Source organism: Pinus tabuliformis, chromosome 5_2 (assembly GCF_031772625.1).
Source record: "Pinus tabuliformis cultivar Carrire ecotype Pingquan chromosome 5_2, CPIR1, whole genome shotgun sequence".
NCBI classification, from domain to species: domain Eukaryota; kingdom Viridiplantae; phylum Streptophyta; class Pinopsida; order Pinales; family Pinaceae; genus Pinus; species Pinus tabuliformis.
Genome location: NC_142306.1, coordinates 701,345,890 through 701,351,889, shown reverse-complemented (window position 1 = coordinate 701,351,889; position 6,000 = coordinate 701,345,890).

Below are 6,000 nucleotides of genomic sequence, written 5' to 3'. Positions count from 1 at the left end.
TACAGGGTAAGTTCCTCAGAAAGAATACCAAAAGGACACCGCTCACAACCAGATCACAGATCAATACACCAGTATTTTTGACGTGGTTAAAACCCTCAAAGAGGGAAACAGTCCACGGCCTATCCCAACGTGGGTACTACAGGCAATTTATTAATCAAAGAATGAAAATTTACATAAGCTTCTCTCATGCACGGATTACCCGAACAATGACCCTCCATGCGCTTTAAATAGAACTCATGGACCAATCGGGTGTCAAGCCACGGATCAAGTGTTGGTAATACTGAGGTGAGAGTGAACCGTCAGATCACTACATATCGTGACCGTCGGATTGTAAGTTACAAAATGTACAACGGTAAAGAAACACACTTTACCTAACTCTATACCTAACTCTACACTAGACCAAGTTGAACTTAACTATATCCTATGTGTCGGAATATCCTAACATCCCCCCTTAAGAACAACTTGGGATAGGATTGAAGGATTTACAAATATGACACAATAGGAGAAGGAAGGAGGCACTAGAGCCTATCCCCCCTCAGTGACAACTTCCTGAACTCCAAGCATATATCGAAGTTTAGTGAACTTCGCCTCTGTGAGAGCCTTTGTGAAGATGTCTGCAACCTGATCATCTGTTGGACAATATTGCACTTCAAGAACATGGTCATGAATGAGCTTTCTGATGAAGTGCATGTGTAGTTCAATGTGTTTGCTGCGCTGATGCTGGACTGGATCTTTGCATAGCTGAATGGCACTTTGATTATCACACCAAAGTGTGGTTGGATGCTGCTGCTCAAAGCCAAACTCTGATAGGATCTGACGAAGCCACAAGGCTTCCTTACTAGCTTCCACGGCACCACGATACTCTACTTCTGCTGACGAAAGAGAAATGGCAGCTTGTTTCTTACAAGCCCATGTAATAGGTCCTGAACCAAGAGTGAAGACATAACCGGCAGTAGACTTCCGATCATCAGGGTCACCAGCCCAATCAGAATCAGTGAAACCAACTAACAGAGGAGCTGCTTTGGCACTGTAATGAATCCCAAACTGTACTGTACCTCGAACATAACGAAGTATTCTTTTAGCTGCTTTCCAATGACTTTCACGGGGGTTTTGCATAAAACGAGCAACAAGGCCAACAGCAAAGGAAAGATCAGGACGAGTATGGGTTAAATACAAGAGTTTTCCTACAAGTTGACGGTATAAGGTAGCATCAACTTTAGGACACCGCTCACAACCAGATCACAGATCAATACACCAGTATTTTTGACGTGGTTAAAACCCTCAAAGAGGGAAACAGTCCACGGCCTGTCCCAACGTGGGTACTACAGGAAATTTATTAATCAAAGAATGAAAATTTACATAAGCTTCTCTCATGCACGGATTACCCGAACAATGACCCTCCATGCGCTTTAAATAGAACTCATGGACCAATCGGGTGTCAAGCCACGGATCAAGTGTCGGTAATACCGAGGTGAGAGTGAACCGTCGGATCACTACATATCGTGACCATCGGATTGTAAGTTACAAAATGTACAACGGTAAAGAAACACACTTTACCTAACTCTATACCTAACTCTACACTAGACCAAGTTGAACTTAACTATATCCTATGTGTCGGAATATCCTAACAGCTTCAAGGTCAAAATAATTATTGGATCTCATTCATTCTGATGTATGTGGTCCTATGACTCCAAAGGCTCTTGGAGGTCATCTATACTATGTTACATTTATTAATGACCATTCAAGGAAAATTTGGGTTTATCTAATGAAATCCAAGGACGAAGTGGAGAACCTTATAGAAAGGAAGATCAATATATTGAGGCTTGATAATCAAGGAGAATATACTTTAAAATAAATCATAGCCTTCTGTAAGGAGTTTGGGATTAAGAGGGGGATGATAGTCCCATATAATCTCAAGAAAAATGGACTTGTAGAACAAAAGATTTGGTCCATTGAAGAAAGTGTAAAATCCATGCTACATGATCAAGATTTGCCAAAATTTTTGTGGGGTGAAGCTACAAAAACAATTGTATACATACAAAATCGAAGTCCCCACAGATCACTGGATAACATGACTCCTAAAGAAGCATTCACTAGGAAGAAACCAAGCGTGGATCATCTCCGAATTTTTGGTTGTCTTGTCTATATTCATATACCAAAGGATAAAATAAATAAGTTGGATCCATCAGGCATGAAGGGAACATTTGTTGGCTACAGTAACTCCTCTAAGGCCTATTAGATCTACATAAAAGAAGGACACCGAATAGAAGTCAGTCAAGATGTTATATTTGACGAAATTATTGCATTCAAGAAGTCAAAAGATCTCCCTATGGACTCTGATGATGAAGAAATTCCTATATTTGAAGAGGAAGTTACCAAGGAATAAGAAGAATCAAATCATGAATATGAAGGTCCTAGTGAGCTTGTTTAGCTTGTGGTCATTCTTGAAATAAGAAATAGACCTAATTGGTTGAAATATACACTTCTAAATGCAGAAGGTCATGGAGTTGTTCAGGGCACATTTAGAGAAAGTAGAAAGCCTAAAAGGTATTATGGGTATGCAACCTATATGACAAAATTAATAGAAGCAGAGCCATCCACCTTTGAGGAATTTGTCAATCACAAATAATGGAAGGATGCCATGAATGAAGAATATCAATCGATAATGAAGAATGGAATTTGGGAGATTGTTCCTAGGCCTGAAGATAAATCTATGGTAACCTCCAAATAAATCTACAAGCGAACATGAAATAGATGGAAGTATTGAAAAATATAACGAAATATTTGTGGCTAGCGACTTCTCTCAACAAGAAGGCATTGACTATGAAGAGACATTTGCTCCCACAACAAGGTATACAACCATACAATCACTATTCTCTTTGGCAACATCAATGGGATGGAATATACATCAAATGGATGTCAATACTACATTCATGAATGACACAGTTGATGAGAAAGTCTATATAGAGAAACCCTTGGGATTTGAAGTCAAATATAGAGAATCATATGTGTATAGGCTGAAGAAGGAATTATATTGCCTTAAGCAAGCTCCAAGGGTATGGTATGCTAGGATGGATGCGTAACTACAAAGATTGGGCTTCCCAAAGAGTCATGTTGATCTGAAACTTTATATCAATGTGGGGAAAGGTAAGCCTATAATCATTCTTCTATACGTGCATGATCTTCTCTTGATAGGTGTGGAAGGTCAAATTGAAGAATGTAAGAGGAAATTAGCATCATAATTTGACATGATCTAGGGCTAATGCACTACTATTTGGGTCTGGAAGTCTAGCAGGGACCTAATGATATTTATCTTGGTCAAGGAAAGTATGTGATTCAAATTTTGAAAAGGTTTGACATGACAAATTTCAAACCAATGACAACATTGATGATCACAAACTTGAAGAGGCTGAGGAGTTTTGAATCAAGCCTTGTGGATCCAACCAAATATAGGTAGTTGATTGGCTCACTGATGTACTTGGTGAATAGTCAACCATACATATGTTTTGCAGTGAATGTCCTCAGTTAATTCCAAGTAGAGATGAAGCATGATCATTGGATAACAACAAAGCATATAATGAGATATATGCAAGGGAAAATCCACTACTTCCTCAAGTATGAAAGGAGGAACGATGTCCACTTGATTGGATATATAGACTCTAACTAGGGAGGAATTGAGAAGGATGGAAGAAGCACTACAGGAGGATGGTTTATTATGGGATCCTCCATGGTCACCTGGATGAGCAGGAAGCAAGAAACAATTGCTTTGAGTAGGGTTGAGGTTGAGTATATTGTAGTCTGTGAAGTAAGCAGATAAGATGTTTCGTTAAGGAAGCTGATGTCCGACTTGTTTGAAGGACCAATGGACCCTATAGTGATACATTGTGATAACACTAGTTGTATAAGGTTCCTTTAATACATTAAACATTGCTTTGATAAAAAATAGAACTCCTAACATATATTGTGCACATGCACTTCACAAGTACATGAACCTTGGTTTGACAATTAATGAAGTAATTTAACTATCAATTAGATTACTCAACAACCCAAAAGAGTAAAATTGAATGTATGGTTGCATAAATTCTATATGTAGATATAATTAAACCTAGAGAAATTTCTTTCTCTATACAAGTAGTGTTGGTACACAAGAAGGATGGATCATGGAATACGTGTCCGGATTATAGGGAGCTCAACAAGATCACAATTAAATATAAATTTCCCATTCTTGCCATTGATGAATTTTTGGATGAATTACATGGAGCAATTTACTTCACCAAGTTGGATCTTCATTTAGGATATCATTAAATCAGAATGAAGGCTAAAGACGTTCCGAAAACAACATTCGTAACTCATGAAGGTCATTATGAATTTTTGGTCATGCCTTTTGGCCTTACTAATGCACCTTCTACATTTCAAGGTTTGATGAATTCCATTTTCCAACCCTTCCTTAAAAAAATTGTGGTAGTATTTTTTGATGACATACTAATCTACAAAAAGTCTTGGAAGGATCATGTTCAACATGTTGATAGGGTGCTTAAAATATTGGAGGAGAAACAATTGTATGCAAAAACATCCAAATGTTTCTTTGGGATACATGAGGTGGGATATTTGGGTCATATCGTATCTCGTGAGGATGTTAAGATAGATCCTAACAAAATTAAAGCCATCAAGGAATGGAAAATCCCCACAACCCTAAAGCATCTTCGAGGATTTCTCTAGTTGATAGGGTATTATCATAAGTTTGTTAAGAATTATGGGAAAATGGCAACACCTCTAACAATATTACTGAAGAAAGATGCATTTTTTTGGACTCCAAAAGCAACTAAGTCATTTGAACATCTTAAAGAGGTAATGTGCCAAGATTTAGTTTTAGCTACACCAGACTTCAAAAAACCCTTTATGGTGAAATGTGATGCCTCAGGGAATGGAACTGGTGTTGTTTTAATGCAAGAAGGAAGACCCATTACTTTTGAAAGTCACCCAATCAAGCGAAATTATTTACACAAAACTATTTATGAGAAGGAAATGTTGGAAATACTACATGCCCTGAAACAATGGATCCCTTACCTAATCGGAAGACACTTCAAGGTAAAAAAATATCATGATAGTCTTAAATACTTTTTGGAACAAATATTATCTTCAGAAGATCAGTAAAGATGGGTCACTAAGATGTTGGGTTAGGATTCTAAAATTATCTGCAAAAAAGGGAACCAAAATGTTTTTGCAGATGCAGTCCCAAGAAGAGATGCAGATGTGGAAGCATTGATCTATGCGATTTCTATTATCAAACCTAATTGGATAACTAAAGAAAGGGAGGAATGGAACAATGACAAAGAGGTGTGGACACTCATTGAAAATTTGCAGCAATATATAATACCAAGTACATCTGATACATTTATATGGAAAAATGACTCATTATGGTACAAATATCGCTTATATATATGTAAGAATTCCCAACTCAAACAAAAGATTCTTTTGGAATTGCACACCTCTCTTTTAGGAGGGCATTCAAGATTTTTAAAAACTTACCATAGGGTTAAGAAGGAATTTTTTTGGGATGGTCTTAAATCTTATATTTCGAAGTTTGTTGCCGAATGTTTGGTTTTCCAATAAAATAAGTTGAGACAATTAGGACTCTAGTTATGTTACAACCTTTATCCATTCTAATTTAGCGTTGGGAGGAGGTCTCAATGGATTTTATTAGAGGTTTACCCAAGTTTGAAGGAAATAGTGTCATCATGGTGGTAGTTGATAGACTTACCAAGTATGCACACTTTCGTGCATTATCTCATCCTTTAAAGCCATTACAGCTGCTATTGCATTTATCAAAAAAATTCAAAAGATACATGGAAACCCAAATATTATTGTAAGTGATAGAGATCCCATTTTCATTGGAAATTTTTGGATGAAATTAGTTTCTTGTCTTGGTACTCAATTAGCTCACAACTCATCTTATCATCCTTAATCTGATGGGAAAACTGAGATAGTGAACAAATGTTT